Source organism: Symphalangus syndactylus, chromosome X, assembly GCF_028878055.3.
Source record: "Symphalangus syndactylus isolate Jambi chromosome X, NHGRI_mSymSyn1-v2.1_pri, whole genome shotgun sequence".
Taxonomy (NCBI): Eukaryota; Metazoa; Chordata; class Mammalia; order Primates; family Hylobatidae; genus Symphalangus; species Symphalangus syndactylus.
The window spans coordinates 81,876,011-81,893,643 of NC_072447.2; the positions used below are offsets into that span (position 1 = coordinate 81,876,011).

Below are 17,633 nucleotides of genomic sequence, written 5' to 3' on the forward strand. Positions count from 1 at the left end.
TAAGTGGGTGATTTAAAATGCCACAACACTGTCTTACCACAAAGCAACATCTTTCTTCACCAAGTATTCCCCTTGTTGTAAGTTTTTGACTAGATTCCAGCGTCCTTCAAAAGCTGATTCTGACAGTTTTTCTAGCGCATTAGTTTCTTTTTAGGAGGAATGTAAACCTGGAGTTTCCTACTTTATTATTTTTGGTGCCTGATATACCTTAATCTTGAAAACACCTTGCTAGCCAAAGCAAAGAGTTATGAGTGCTACACAAAGCCTGAAATGGCTTCGGAATTTCCAAATAGACAGTTTTTAAGGGTGGCAGGGGGTACTGGTTGGAAGAAGGGACTAGGGAATGGTTTTTCAAGATGTGTTTGCAAAAGCATATTACATAAATTTGAGAAAACACCAACTGTCAATATCATGGATATGTGAATACTAATGTAAATTATGAGAGAAGGTGTTAAAACCTTCCCAGGCCCCTCTTGGTGCTGTTGAACTAGCAAGTGGTTATTTGTTTGGAAAGCTGCTTCTGAGACTACAGGTCAGGATGGGAAAATGAACCTGATGAGCCACCAATAGCCCCTTCTTGAGAGGACTTGGGAGTTAAGCAAATTGATCTGAATTTAGGGTTATGCCCAGGATTTACTGAGCCTTTTTCTATCATTCTGCTTTTGGGTTGAAGAAGGAATACAGCCTGGTCAGGTATAATGGCCAGAACTATAAAGGGTTTTTAGGTTCATCCTCCTTTCCCCCGACCCACAAACTCACAGTCTCTGAGGATGGTTGAGAAAAACCTGCTCTGGAACTGGTTGCCCTAAATGGATACCAATCTAGACCCAAAGGAACACTCTATCCACAGCGCTTCATGCCTTTGGCCACTAGGGGGCAGCTGGACTCTGGAGACTATTACCCCTACCCACACCCTTAAGACTAACTGAATGGCAGCTTCCTAATTTCTCCCCATAACTTTGCCTGGAGCCTGTAGTGGACTGCAGGAAAGTGGGCAGCTTTCCAAATCACTTGACTTAGAGTCATCAAGGTACCTCTCAGGCCAGAAGAACACCCAAGACGTGCTGTGGTGATTTAGAGTCAGAATGTCAGCACTGGAGGGACCTTCAGGATTTCCTGGGCCAAGGTTTTGGGGTTTCTTTTGTTTCAGGGGATTTGTGTGTGTGTGTGTGTGTGTGTGAGACAGGGTCTCGCTGTGTCACCCAAGCTGGAGTGCAGTGGCACGATTTCGGCTCCCTGCAGCCTCGACCTCCTGGGCTCATGCGATCCTCCTGTCTCGGCATCCCAAAGTGCTGGGATTATAGGCATGAGCCACCATGCCTGCTGCAAATATTTTTTTTAGCCACAGATTTCTTTCTTTAAATTAAAAGTGCATGGTGGCCCCACACTTGTAATCCCAGCTACTTGGTAGGCTGAGGCAGGAGGATCGCTTGAACCTGGGAAGCGGAGTTTGCAGTGAGCCGAGATCGCACCACTGCACTCCAGCCTGGGTGACAAAGTGAGACTCCGTCTCAAAAAAAGAAAAAAAAAGTGCAAGTCGTGGCATTGGGAGGCCCTGGGCTCAATCCTGCTCTGAAGGGATGTTTCAGAATTCTAGAGCAGTGTTGCCTAACTTTCAGTTCTGCCCAGAGCTCCCATATGATTTTTATATCTGTATCTACCAGCCAGCTTGTTGTAGGGGCCAAGGGAAAACTTACCCTTTGCCTTCTGAAGGCTCACAGAAAAATCAACTCAAAAAAGGTAGGTAATAGGAGGAAAGACATATGATTTACTAGCGTGTACACAGGGAGCATCACAGAGTGATTGCCCAACTCCCCCACTGGGGTGCAGAAGCTTATATACCATCTTGAGGTCACAGAAAGAATGGGGCCCAGAGAATGGCCAAAAGAGGTAATGGTGGTAAATCAGTTTATAATGGCAAGACAGGTTATCGGAGGGAGAGAAGAGGAGGCCTGTCTAGCAAAAGTGGTCTCATTATGTAGATGAAACCTCACAGGTAGCAACCTTCAGACAGAACAGATGGTAAATGTTTCTTTCGGATCTTTAAGGTGTCAGACTCTCAGTCTTTCCTACATTTGGACAAGGGAACGCCTGGCTGCATCAATGCAGATTCTCTACAAGTGCAAATCTCCCCCACAAAGGACAGCTTTGTGGGGCTACTTCTGTTTGCTGGCCCCCTGACAGCCATCTCAAAATGTGTCAAAGAAATATATTTTGGGGTAAAATATTTTTAGTTCCTTCAGTGTTCATAGTTAATATGTTTCTTTAAATTGACTCACTTTTTTCTTAAATAAATTCAGCCTCATCCTATGTAACATCACAGACTTAATGTTTTCGGTATATTTTTTTTCTAACTCATATTAAAAATATATCCACAGCTATTGTAATTTAAAATTTGTTTCTGGCAACACCTAAAGTTGTCTCATGTCCTTGTGTCACACTTTGAGAAATGATACTCTATGGTACCAAAGAGCACAATTGGAAAAGTACCCAACAGAGTTCACTTTATTTTGAGGTGAAGACACCAAGAGACCCAGAAAGAGTGAGGGACTCACTCAAGGTCACTCAGTCAATCACAGGGGCAGTGCTGGGACTTAAATCCAAGTCTACTGACTCCTAGCTCTAATCCTTTCACTGTATTAAATTCTAAGGGCCTTAGGAAGCTCCTTCACCACCCAGACTACAAGTGGAAGGAAGGAAAGAAGAAAGGAAGGGAGGGGAGGGAGAAAAAAACTATTTGCTTAGTGAATTGGAGCTGGTACAGAAGCTGTAGCTTAGGAGGGCCAGGGTAAGATGTGGGGTAGAATGATTTCCCATGTCTCTTTGAGCCAAAGTACTTACAAGGCCCCATCTTTCAAAGCCTGGGCTCATTTGCTTATACACTCAACATGAATTTATTAGAGCACCCATCATGTGCCTGGGCACACAGAAAGGAGCTCACAATCCAGTGGGTAAAACAGCTCAGCAAATAGCTGATCAGCTTGTAGTGGATGAGGGAAGGACAGTAGGCATAAGCCCTGCCCTACACAAGTTCAGCAGCCCTAGTCCAAAGGCTCGATTTTCTCTTCTCTCAAGTATGGGGACTGATAGGTGTTAAATACCCTTCAGAGTCTGGGGTTGGCAACCCACTGCCAGCCAGAGGTCGTGGCCATGAAGTCCTTTGCTTTATTTTTTTTTGTAACCACTGACAATTTTCACTGATGCCCCCATCCTGGTCCACTATCTTATATGCAAACTCAGAACCCACGCTCCAAAGGGGAATGGACAAATTGAATATGGCCAGAAACTTAACCCCAATAGTACTGAGCTTTGGGCTTTGGTTCCTCCCGACTTCCTCTTCTTCCCAGACTTGTTTATGAAGCACTTCAACTAGAAAGTGTTGGAAATAGGTCTGTAACCACTTAGTGTTGTCCGATTCTTTTTTTTTTTTTTTAAATAGTATCTCGCTCTGTTGCCCAAGCTGGAGTGCAGTGGTGTGATCTCAGCTCATTGCAACCTCCACCTCCTGGGTTCAAGCGACTCTCTTGCCTCTGCCTCCCGAATAGCTGGAATTACAGGCCCACCCCACCGGGCCCGGCTAATTTTTGTATTTTTAGTAGAGACGGGGTTTCACCATGTTGGCCAGGCTGGTCTCAAACTCCTGACCCTAAGTGATCTGCCCGCCTTGGCTTCCCAAAGTGCTGTGATTACAGGCGTGAGCCACCATGTCCAGACAGTGTTGTTTGATTGTGGTAGCTCTATTTGACTTCCCCTAGTTGGGTGAGAAAGAGGAGACCCATTCCCACTCCCTTCACGCATGTGGTGCTTCCCCAGGCATCCGGACACATGAATTTTGTTGCTGGTTGGTTGCTTCTAATAGGGCCCTGAGGATTATTTTTACCACCACCTCTGCCCCACACCCATGAAACAAAAACCAAGAAACCCCCAAAGTTAAATCTTCTAATGCAAAGAGGGCTGGAAATATTGTCTCTTTCCCAAGTACCCGCTAAATTTGACCCCTCCCAGCCTGGGAAGTGTTCTCCCAGAGGGAGTTTTACTGATTGAGATAACAGGTTTGTCTTTGCCCCCATGACAAAACAGGTACTCACGAGGCATTGAGCAGGGGAAGAGGCAGACAAGCCACATCCAGCACAAGATTAATCTTCAACTGTCTCTACCTCTCCCTTTAACACCCTTCTACCAGTTTGTAGTATTTTCCCTTGTTCCTTCCCACTCCATCCCCATCCACGGAGCCCTCCAGTACGCCCTACCCTAAACGATCTGAAAAATTCACTTGTGGTAGAAAAAGTTCAGGATGGAGATAAGAAAACCTGGGTTCAAGTATTAGCTTTTCCACCTAGTAGTCAAGTAATGTGGAACAAAATAATCTCACCTCTCTGAGCCTCAATTTCCCCTCTGCAAATAGGCATGGTGATCCCTGACCTGCTCACCTCAGAAAATTGCTATACAGATCAAAAGGATACTGGATATGAAGTTGTTTTGTGAAGAAACAATCACAATGCCCATGCGAAAGATTGAGTGAGTCACCCATATTTGAAGAGTGGTATTTTGAAAGAGAATAACTTGAGGAAGAAGCCATTGATGCAGCATTTTAAACACAAGGTAAGAATGAGATAGATGGCAGAGGCTTGGGCCACTTTGTCAACTTTCTTATTCACTTGATAAACCAATTATTAAACATCTACTATGTGTTAGGCACTCTTATAGATACTGGGGATAAAAATCCCTGCCCTCATGGAGCTGACATTCTAGGAGCATGGCAGGGGCCTAAGAAAAACAGTCCCTCCAGCCTAGGAAACAATCTAATGTCCAGTTCAGAGCCTCAGGGCTATAGAAGAGCCTTCAGTGATTTGATTCATACCTTTCTGCACAAAATCTGTTTTAGCATTAATTTGACAATATGAACCATTTGCTGAGGCCTTTTGCAGATCCAAAATAATGTATGGCATGTATTCAACAACAAGCATTTCATTCAACAATTTTTTTTTTTTGAGACGAAGTTTTGCTCTTGTTGCCCAGGCTGGAGTGCAATGGTGCAATCTCGGCTCACTGCAACCTCCGCCTCCCAGGTTCAAGCGATTCTCCTGCCTCAGCCTCCCTAGTAGCTGGGATTACAGGCATGTGCCACCACGCCTGGCTAATTCTGTATTTTTAGTAGAGACGAGGTTTCTCCATGTTGGTCAGGCTGGTCTCAAACTCCTGACCTCAGGTGACCCGCCCGCCTCAGCCTCCCAAAGTGCTGGGATTACAGGCATGAGCCACCGTGCCCGACCTTCATTCAACAAATGTTTATTGAGTACCTACTATGTGCTTATCACTCTGTAAATGTGGGGATATGAATGGAAAAGGTATACAGAATTAAACAAGGTCAAGTTTCAGCCCTTAAAGAGCTCCCATACTAGAAAGAAATAATTACAAAGAGATCGGCCCCCATGACACAAAGCGGAGATTGCTCTAACAAATATTCTAACCCAGTAATGGGTGAAAATAGATGCCTAGTAAGTGAAATAGTATAATTAGTGAAAAGTGCTTATGTGATCTCTGAGGAGACACTTATATGGCCTAGGATATGGAGAAAGCTTCAACGATAAGGTGACATTTGTGTGGGACCTTGAAAGTAGAATAGATTTTTAGTAAGTAAAAAGGGAGGTGAATCACCTACCAGAATGGTAAGAAAGTAAAAAGATGACAATTCCAAGAGGATAACTAAATGTTTGACAAATATATGAAAAGATACTCAACGTTTTAATTAGGGAAATGCCACACTGTCATTTGCTACCAGCATAGATAAAATGAAAAAGACAATACCAAGTATTACCGAGGATGCGGAGCAACTTACTAGTGAGGTTGTATATTGAACTAATCACTTTAGAAAACTGTTTGTCAACATCTACTAAAATGCAGATATGCATGCCTTATGACTTAGTTGTTCTACTCCTAAATATATATCCAACAGAAATGCATACATATGTACAACAAAAGACGTGTTAATAGCTGCACAATTCATTATATTCAAACATTGGAAAAAACACAAATGTCCACGTCCATGTAATATATTCCTTCAATGAAAAATATGAAGCAATCAAAATGTATGAACTATTGCTAGACACAACATGGATGACTCTCATAAACTTAATATTGACAGAAAGAAGCCAGACACAAAAGATTACACAATGTATGATTCCATTTATATAAAGCATAAAAATTGATACAACTAATCTATGCTATTCGTATAGGGAGGGTGGTTACTGTTGTAACAGAAGAGGTTGTAACTGTAAATAGGCAGGAAAGCGGCTTCTAGGATGCTCGTAATGCTACATTTCTTGATATGTTTGCTGGGATATAGGGATTGATTAAATGGGAGTGTTCCATTTGTGAAAATTGAGTGAGCTTACATATCCACTTTTCTAAATAAAAGAGCTAACAATAAAAAGGCAAGAAGCCAAAACAATCAAATGGGGAAATGTAAGTCTTTTCAGCAAATGGTACAAGAATAACAGGGTTTGTTCCATGTGAACAAAATGAACCTCAACTCTTACCTTAAACCATATAGGAAAATTAATTTGAGATGGATCATAAGCCCAAACATAAAAGCCCAGACATAAAATCTGAAGTCATAAAGCTTTGAGAGGAAAACATAGGAGCATATGACTTGGGAATAGGCAGATGTGTTGTGTTGTGTTGTATTGTATTGTATTGTATTGTATTGTATTGTATTGTATTGTATTGTATTGTATTGTATTGTATTGTATTATGTTTAGTAGAGACAGTCTTGCTATGTTGCCCAGGCTGGTCTCAAACTCCTGGGCTCAGGTGATCCTCCCTCCTTGGCCTTCCAGAGTTCTGGGATTATAGGTGTGAACCACTACCCCTGGCCAAAGATTTCTTACACAAGTCACACCCAAACGAGAAAAATTAAAAGACTAAATTAGACTTCTTTAAAATTTAAAATGTCTGCTCATCAGAAGACATTGTCAAGAAAATTACTATTGAGTTTGAGAGTTCTTTATATACAAATTATTTGTCCTATATATGGTTTATAAATACTGTATTGTCTCCTCACATAATTTTACTTATGTATTTGTGTGGTCTATGTCACTTTCTATCCTGTATTTTCATTTTTTTTTTTTTTTTGAGATGGAGTCTCACTCTGTTGCCCAGGCTGGAGTGCAATGGTGCAATCTCTGCTCACCGCAACCTCTGCCTCCCAGATTCAAGCAATTCTCCTGCCTCAGACTCCCGAGTAGCTGGGATTACAGGCACCGGCCATCATGCCCAGCTAATTTTTGTATTTTCAGTAGAGACGGGGTTTCTCCAGGTTGGTCAGGCTGGTCTGTAACTCCTGACCTCAGGTGATCTGCCTGCCTCGGCCTCCCAAAGTGCTGGGATTACAGGTGTGAGCCACCGCACCTGGCTCTTGTATTTTAATATTAAATATATTTCTTCTAAAATAGACAAACAATAGACTGGGAGAAAATTTTTGAAAAACATATCTGACAAAGGAATGGTATCAAGTATATGTACAACTCAATAATATAAAACAAACAACCCAATTTAAAAATGCACAAAATATTTGAACAGATGCTTCACAAAAGATGTATGAATGGCCAATAAGGATATGAAAAAAATACTTAACATTATTAGTCATCAGGGAACTGCAAGTTAGAATCACTACACCCCACTACAATGACTAAATTTAGTTTTAAAAATGAAAATACTATGTATTAGTGAGGATGTGGAGTAACTAGAACGCTTATGTATTGCTGGCGGGAGTGTGAAGTGGAACATCTTTTGAATCAGTTCTGGCAGTTTCTTATGTAGTTAAACATACACCTTAACCTATGACCTGACAATTCCAGTTTTGGGTATTTACCCAAAAGAAATGAAAATATGTCCATTAAAAGACTTGCATATAAACGTTCTTAGCAGCTTTATTTTTAATAGGTCCAAACTAGAAACAACCCAAACGTCCATCAACTGGTGAACGGATAAACAAATACAATGGAATTGTATTCAGCACAACATGGATGAATCTCAAAAACATTATGCTGTGAAGGATACCAGACTCAAAATGCTACCTACCTACTGTATGATTCCATTTATATGGAACACACACAACTAATCCACAGTGGTTCTCTCTGTAGGATGAGGTGAGGGTGAATTTGACTAAGAGGGGGCATGAGAGGAGTTTCTGAGGATGATGGTAATGTTTAATATCTTGACAGGGGTTTGGGTTATACAGGTGTATGCCTTTGTCGAAATTCAGCAAATATTCCCTTAAGACTGTGTATTTCAGGCCAGGCACGGTGGTTCATGCCTGTAATCCCAGCACTTTGGGAGGCCAAGGCGGGCAGATCACCTGAGATCAGCAGTTTGAGACCAGCCTGGCCAACAGGGCAAAACCCCATCTCTACTGAAAATACAAACATTAGCCAGGCGTGGCAGCGTGCGCCTGTAATCCCAGCTACTCAGGTGGCTGAGGCAGGAGAATTGCTTGAACCCAGGAGGCGGAGGTTGCAGTGAGCAGAGATAGTGCCACTGCACTCCAGCCTGGGTAGCAGAGCAAAACTCTGTCCCCAAAAAAAAGATTTTGTATTTCATTGTATGTAAATTTTAGCTCAAAAGAAAACGATTACAAAAAATGGAACTCTAGTTAATAATATACATGCAGTCTTCCTAAACCAGCGCTCAGCAAGGAGAAGACCATGTTCAGTTCAAGGGCCAAGATCATGAAGCCCAATGGCGAGAAGCCGGACGAGTTCGAATCCGGAATCTCCCAGGCTCTTCTGGAGCTGGAGATGAACTTGGACCTCAAGGCTCAGCTCAGGGAACTGAATATTATGGCAGCCAAGGAAACTGAAGTTGGTGGTGGTCGGAAAGCTATCATAATCTTTGTTCCCGTTCCTCAGCTGAAATCTTTCCAGAAAATCCAAGTCCAGCTAGTACGTGAGTTGAAGAAAAAGTTCAGTGAAGCATATTTTCTTTATTGCTCAGAGGAGAATTCTGCCTAAGCCAAGTCAAAAAAGCTGTACAAAAAATAAGCAAAAGCATCCCAGGAGCTGTACTCTGACAGCTGTGCATGATGCCATCCTTGAGGACTTGGTCTTCCCAAGCGAAATTGTGGGCAAGAGAATCCACATGAAACTGGATGGCAGCCACCTCATAAAGGTTCATTTGGACAAAGCACAGCAGAACAATGTGGAACACAAGGTTGAAACCTTTTCTGGTGTCTATAAGAAGCTCATGGGCAAGGATGTTAATTTTGAATTCCCAGAGTTTCAATTGTAAACAAAAAATGATTAAATAAAATATATATTCACAGTAAAAAAAATACATACATAAGTATTGGGGGAGGGATGTGTGCTGATATCTTAGACTTACTTTGAAATGTATAAAAAATAAGTGGCTGGATCAATGGAAAGGTGGATAGATGGACAGATATGTGATAAAGCAAATATGGGAAATGGTTTTTTTTTTTTTTTTTTATCGAGAAGGAGTCTTGTTCTGTCACCCAGGCTGGAGTGCAATGACACGATCTTGGCTCACTGTAACCTCTGCCTCCCGGGTTCAAGCGATTCTCCTGCCTCAGCCTCCCAAGTAGCTGGGATTACAAGCATGTGCCACCATGCCCTGCTACTTTTTGTATTTTTTAGTAGAGGAGGGGTTTCAACATCTTGGCCAGGCTGGTCTCAAACGTCTGACCTCAAGTGATCTGCCGGCCTCGACCTCCCACAGTGCTGGGATTACAGGCGTGAGCCACCGCGCCCAGCCAGGAAATTGTTAATGGTAGAATCCAGTGGTGAGTATATGAGTGATCACTGTAAAATTCTTTTAATTTGTTGCGGGGGCAGAGGGAGCAGTTAAGAAAAAGAAGACCAAGAGCACTTGGGGACAGTGACGTGGGAGAGAACTCTGTGAGACTTGGGCTTAAATCTCATTGTAGGAGGTAGTCTAGGAACCAGTTGGAGAGTTTAACAGTGTCAGGATAATTAGGGGCCCAAGGTGGCACAAGAGTTTGGACTTTACCCTTTTGACAGTGAAGAATCATCTTAGATTTTTAAGCTGTGTATGACATAATAGGAGGTAGTATGGCATGGAGAAATGTAGGCAGTTATGAGCTAAGGAGATAAGAGTTCTGGTCCCATTCACAGTATGTCCTTGGGTGAGTCAATTAATATCTCTAGGTTTCAACAAAATGCACTCTTCTTCCTTTCTCCCCTTCTCCATCCAAACAGAGGCCCTGGAAAAACTAAGTTTAATTAGGCACAGAAGGAACTTTGTAGCACAGAAGGAACTTTGTAAATATATACTGAAGGAGAAAAATAAACTGCCTCCTCCTTGTCCTTCTGCTCCACCCAACTCTCTTGCCCCTGCCCCTTGCCCCCCTTGCCCCCTTGCCCCGATCCATTTGAATGATTTTTTCCTGCCCTTTAACTGGCTTTCCTCATCTGCAAGATCAGCAAGTTGGACTTGAAACATGGCCCTTGGGACAGAGCATACTAGTTACTCTACTCCAGCTCAGCTACTGATACCTGATTCTAGATTTAAGGCCCAGCAATGTTTCATTCTTCGAGCTCTTGCTGTCTAGAAACTTACTGTGCAAGGATCTTCGGGTTCCTCAGGCCCTAGGTCTGTGGCTGTCTTAGAGCCAGAGAAGTCACCCTTAAAGAGGTAGGCCAGGGTCTGAGAATGCAGGTACACAAAGTACATACACTACTAGCCTTTCCTCAGCTATCCTGAGCCCCACCGTGCCCCATCCCCACGTCTCCCCTCATCTTTCCCTCCTATGGCTTCTTTAGCAGTTAGTGTCTACTGATGACCTGGTACCAGGGGAGTTATCTTTCTGGATGTATATAATGACTGATCTTTTTATTTAGACTGTGACTTCTTAGAAGGCCAAATGAGTGGGAGATAGGCAAAAGGGTACTGTAAGGCCAGGACACTTTCTAAATTGAATTTAAAAAAAATCCTGCCAAATGGAATACCCCAAAACTTTTACTAAAAGAACCTCTCCAAATGGTGAGGAACTCCAGATTTTATCATATCTCTGGCACTTCACTTTCCCCATGAAGTTTCTCACTGGCTATTCTCCTTTAACGGCCTGGTCCAGGCATGGGCCCAGAACCTCGTGCTCCTTAGAACAGATAAGACTAAGCTGAAACGCTCAATAAGACATTAGTAAAGAGAAGGCAATAACAGAAGGAAAATGAACACCAATAGCAGCATTACAGAGCTAGATAATCTGGCTTCAAAGATAAGGCCTGCTCTCTGGGGCTAGCAAGTCCTGGTGTATAATAGTTGCCCAATACATATTTGTTAAATAAATAAATAACCATCCACAGTGGAAATCACACACTTCCTGCCCTCAAGGAGCTTAAGTTCTAGTGGGAAGACATGTCAAATGGGTCATTTTAATATAATTTTATAAGTGCTGTAATAGAGAAGTATAACGGTTAAAATCACAGACTCTGAAGCTAGACTGCTATAGTGTGAATCATAGGTCCTTGGGCAAATTATTTAACTTTTTTCCATGTCAATTTCCTTATTTATAAAATGATGTCCCTAGCTCATATGTATGTTTGTATGTTATATCACCTTCCACAATGATTTGAGGTAATTACAAGGAAAAGCTTAGATAATTTAGATGTAACATTAAGTAAATCCTTTTCCCTCTTTAGGCTTCAATTTTCCCATCTGTAAAATGAGGAGTTTGGACTTTGTAGAAGATCCCTTCCAGCTCTGATGCACTATTTTAGATTTTGGAATTGGACCAATGCCAAAGAACAGATCAGGTTTTCTTTTCTTTTTTCAATAAAAGCAATCTTCAAACTATCTTATTGCTAACATCTATTGAGCACATGATGGGTGCTGTACTAGGTGTTTTCCATACTTTACTTCTAATCCTCACAACAAACCTAAAAGATAGGCCTCATCTCTATTGTTTCTCGATGAAGAAACCAGGGCTTTATTACATCAAGTGGCGACATCTATTTATTTATCTACATACTGAGCACCTTCTTTGTATAAGGCATCGTGTTAAATGCTAAGGTTACAACAACAAATAATGCTGATTCTATGCCCAAGGTCAGTCTATCAGAAGAGAATGAGATGTAATAAGGGCAAAGCCCATCTTTATACTGCATCGTAACCGTGTACCCAAGACACCGCTGTTCCAGTCCTATAAGGGTTCCACTTTTCAGAATGGGGAAATTCTTAACACAATATTTAGCACATAATTGGCTTTCAATAAATATCTCTTAAATGGGTTTTTAAAATGAATTAAATAAAGGCTAAAATAAAACTCATTAAATTTCTCCCTTGGATAGGGTCAAGAAACCAATACATTACATACTTTCACTTCAAGCTTTGCTCTTCCACACTACCCTCAGAGGGTTAAGTATTTTCTATCTCTTTCTTTTCCATAATGCTCCTGCTGCTTCCGTCATCTTTCCCCCTCTATGCCTGCTCTAATAATAGACAAACTATTAAGCAGACTGCTTCCTTGGCATTCAGGAAGCAGGCTCCATGCACATAGCCAATTGATTTGTTTTTAATGCACCTATTATTATGAATAGCCTTCTGGCTCAAGCTGAAATCAGGCTATGTCCAATATCCTTTACCCTCCATGCTTCCACTTTGGCCATCTAAAGGTGTTGACATTCAAATCCATTTCCCAGTAATGTGGGTTCCTATCAGTACTCTTCCTGATTATGGGTAACAAAACCAAAGCCTTCTCTGTCTTTGGACTTCTTTTGCCACTATCAGAGCACCCTGGCTCCTTCTCACAATCCATCCCACTTGGCTCTTGAATCCAAGGTGATGCTGTGTCATCAGAACTCTTAAGTTATCCTTATAAAGATGAATAAAGAAAACGAGTAAAGGATAGAAAGATTATGTACTCACCTTCTTGAGAATGCTCTCAATATATCATCCACTCTCAAGTAGTTGGAATGATTTAGGCACAGGGCAGGGAGATGATGTGAATGACCTAGTGAATTCCATTCCAGCCGGAAAATCCTATTGGAGAATAAGAGAGGCCCAAAGCAAAGATGTGCCTTTTGCCTGAAATAGAGAATTTCAGGGGTAGAAAGGACTTTCGAGGTCATCTGGTCCATGGAATCCCAAGCACTAAGCTGCATACCTATGACAGTCTATGACATTTTCATCAGTGTGCTGACACACATGAGAAAAATTGTTATCAACTGACATATCTTAAGAAAGCCTTTTCTGAGTAAAAGACTATTCTTTCCACACTTTCTAGATTTTGATGTTAAAATATCATTTCAGTAATAACATGACAGTGAAGAAACATGTCCTTACATGACAAAAAGTTAGCATCATGTTGCTCCCCAAAGTTTCTGGAGAAACTTTAGAGAAATTTTACTGGTCTTTCAGATTGAAATTTTGGGGAAGCATTGTTTTGGTTTTCTGGTTTCCAAACCTGGCAGTGCATTAATATTACTAGGGGCCTTGTCCAAACTATGTATTCCTGGGTCTCACCCCAAGATATTCCCATTCAGCAAGGGTAGAGTGGGACCTAGGAGTTGGTGCTTTTAGAAAAGTCTCTAGGGGATTTTTATGTGCAACCAGGTTAGGGAACCACTGCTCTGCTTCACCCCCTAAAGTGAATAATCAAGGGCATAAGTAATTGGAATGATTCCATTGTGGGCTCATTTCTGTTAGAGACAGAAGAAAAGCACATTCTGTAACCTGCAATATGAACGAAAGACATCTGCTAGGGTTTTTCCAAGGTCCACAGTCAGACAAGTAAAATAATGTAAAGGGCTACAGGAGCCACACCTTACTTACTTGTTGTGAGCATGAGCCAAGCTGATTAATCTACACATGGTAGTAGTATTCTCTAAAGATCTGTTGTTGCTGACGATGTTTATTGATCAAGCATGATTTAGAGATTTATAGAGGAAACTTCATGCATCTTAAGACACTAGCCCTATTTCTACAACTTTACTCTCAACCTTGTCTCATCTTTTATATGCTTCTGTCTCAAAATGTCTTCACCCAATTTAGTAGAGTTACATTCAATAAATGGTAGTTATAATTATTAACAGTTTCTACTACAATGTAAGCTCCATGAGGACAAGAACCATTGTATGTCCCCAGTGCCTAATATAGTGAATGGCACACATAGTTGCTTGATAACTATTTGGGAAATGAATGGCTGAGTGGTTTGAGAAAGGCAAGTGACATGCTTCCTCAGTTCAAGACTAACTCTGCTACCTGTTTTGTTTAACCTACTCTGGAGAGTCAAGAACGGTATAGAATCTCAACTGGAAGATAGTTAAGAGAATGGTTGGTGAAGGCTGAGAGACCAGCAGATGCCCATAAGTCATGGAATGGTGGCTAACCAGTGTGTTTGTAGCATGGTATGAAAGGGAGAAAAGGGTGGGAAGAAAATGACAGGGAGTAATGCTAGAGTGGTTGAATATGAGCCCCTCAGAAACAGGCACCAGGTTTTTTATGTTTGTGTTTGGTATACAGTACAGAGCCTGACACATAGAGATTCTCAGTAAATGATGAATGAATGAATGAACAAATGAGGCTGGTCCCAAACCACAAAGGACCTTTCATGCCTGGCTGAGGAATTTAAACTTGAGAGTCAAATGGACAATCATTGAAGATTTGTAAAGTAGAGGAGTGTCATGATTAAAATCGTATTTTAGAGCTATAATTGACAGGATTGTTTGGGGGCCAGGGGGAAAGAGACAGGAGGCCACAGGCACTTCAAACCTGATTCAGCTCCTAATTCCCAATCTCCATTAACACTATACCATTCTTTCCTTTACTCAAGCAAGAAATGTCAGTTTCTTCCCTTTCTCTCATTACACAAATCTGTTCTATCAACTCTACCATAACAATGATTGACAGAGATATCCCTTTGTCTCCATTTCCATAGTTAGTGCCCTATGTCAGATGATCACCTTTTTTTCTTCTTTTTTTGAGACAGAGTCTCACTCTGTCATTCAGGCTGGAGTGCAGAGGCTCGATCTCGGCTCACTGCAACCTCTCCCTCCCAGGTTTAAGCCATTCTCCTGCCTCAGCCTCCACCATGCCCGGCTAATTTTTGTATTTTTGGTAGAGATGGGGTTTCACCATGTTGGCCAGGCTGGTCTCGAACTCCTGACCTCAAGTGATCTGCCCGCCTAGGTCTCCCAAAGTGCTGGGATTATAGGCATGAGCCACTGTGCCCATTCCAGATCATCAACATTTTTTTTTTTTACTTAGTCTATTGGTTCGTTTCCTTACATCTTATCTTTCCATGCCATCATCTAAACCAGCAGTCGCCAAACTTTTGGCATCAGGGACTGGTTTCGTGGGAGACAATTTTTGCACGGGACAGGGGTTGAGGGGGATGGTTTCAGGATGAAACCGTTCCACCTCAGATCATCAAGCATTAGTTAGATTCTCATAAGGAATGCGCAACCTAGATCCCTTGCATGCGCAATTCACAATAGGGTTCGCACTCCTATGAGAATCTATTGCTGTGGCAGATCTGACAGGAGGCAGAGCTCAGGTGGTACTGCTCACTTGCCTGCCGCTCACCTCCTGCTGTGTGGCCTGGTTCCTAACAAGCCATGGACTTGGTATCAGTCTGTGGCCCGAGGGTTGGGGACCCCGATCTAAACTGTCACCACAATATTCTTTCTAAGATGCAGTTCTGATGTTACTCTCCTACTCAAAACAGTGGTGATCTTGTATTACATATCAAAAATAAGGCCTTTACCTCTTAGCATGGCATTTAATAACTCTGCAAAGTAGTTTGCAGATAAACTGAGGCTCAGAAAGGGAAAACAAATTGCTTAGGATCATACAGGCATGCAGCGGTAGAACCAAGGTTAAAACCCTGGTCTCCTGATGCCAGCGATTTAGCCGTTATAAAGTACCTTCTAAAGAGGGGAGAAATGGTAGTACTACATACGTTACTAGAATGGTGAAATGGCAGTTACATAATTCTGTCTTCTGGGTGGGGCACATACTTTGAAACTCACACAAATGAGCAAAGATCCCTGTTCTACCTCTTACTGGCTTTGTAGACTTAAAACAAGTAACTTAGCCTCTTGGAGCCTCTGTTTCCTCATTTATAAAATGGGAACAAATCTTCCCAATCTTATAGTAATGTTATGAAGATTATATAAGATCTCATATATAAAGGGCCTAGCACAGTGCTAGATTCACAGGAGATTCTCAGTGAGGGTCATCACCTACCCGTACTCCCATTCCAGTGATCTAAAAACCAGTTTAAACAATGAGGGAAGTAGAATTCAAGATAGTAAGAATCTAGATGGGTGCAAGATTCCAGGGTCTATTCCTAGTTCCGGGGTGGGAAATAACTATTTTTAGGGTCTTCTTCAATCAGGTTCCCTGCAAGTGGATACCAAACTAGTGTTCTCCTGGGGCAACAGGTGGTCATATGTATGGTGAGACCCCTGACTAAAAAGCAGACCTTAAGCCCCGGTGCCCATAGTGTCCATGACTTGTCACTCCTCGTAGCAGAAGCATTATGGATTTTTATTAAAATGTAAACGTTTCCTAGGAGAGGCAGACGGCATACATATTAACTTTCTGGCCTGATTAGCCTTCACTTCCCTCTTTTTGTGAGTAGAGTCTATGGCTCTGTGCTTTGAGCTCAAGGCATGCTCTGATGTAGGGGACCACCTTCCCCCACCCTTGGCCTTTTAAAATCCTACTCAACATTCCAGGCCTGGCCGGAACGGTGGCTCATGCCTGTGATTCCAACACTTTGGGAGGCCGAGGCGGGTGGATCATTTGAGGTCAAGAGTTTGAAACCAGCCTGGCCAACATGGTGAAACCCCATCTCTACCAAAAATACAAAACTTAGCGGGCGTGGTGGCGCACGACTGTAATCCCAGATACTCGGGAGGCTGAGGCAGAAGAATCCCTTGAACTAGGGATCAGAGGTTGCAGTGAGCCGAGATCGCGCCACTGTACTCCAGCCTGGGCTACAGAGCGAGACTGTCTCAAAAAGAAAAAAAAAATTCCAGGCCCATCTTGAACACCACCTCTTCCAGAAGCCCACTGTGATAGTTCAGCCAGATCCTGCCTTCCCTCCTCTGTCTCCTCCCAGGGAGCCTCAAATCCTAGACTCTTTTGGTGAAACACAGGGAGCATGAAGCTTCGTTATATGGAGACCTGCCTTGAATTCTAGCTTGTCCTTGACTTGGCCCATGATCTTAGGCTAATAAATGCCTTGACCTTGTTGAGCCTCAGTTTTCGTGCAAAAAAGCAGGTAATAATAAACCTTAGGGCAATAAGGGACGTGCTCTATTCGGGCAATGCCTTCCCTGCTGAGTGGCGTGGCCCTGTGATTTGTGAATTTGCCTGATTCCTCTCATATGGCACCGCAAGCCCCTCAGGAGGTCTATATCCTTCCACCCAGCTCGGCCAGCCCTCAAGTGCTTAATGCCTGTATTTACAGGCATCTAGCGCAGCCACGCAGCCCCGGAGCTGCATCACTTCTGGCTATGCAGTCTTTCACTTATCAGGAGGGTTAATGAGATGAAGGGTAGAAAGGTCTTGCCACTCGCCCGCCCGCTCGTGGAAGCCGAGTAGCCTGGTAACCACACCACAACTTCACGTTTAGTGCATTAGACGCG

General features: G+C 42.5%; 1 pseudogene; it reads left to right on the plus strand.

Moving 5' to 3' along the window:
• Window positions 1-8,675: 8,675 nt before the first annotated feature.
• Window positions 8,676-9,529, plus strand: LOC129475665 (small ribosomal subunit protein eS7-like; annotated as a pseudogene).
• Window positions 9,530-17,633: the final 8,104 nt, after the last annotated feature.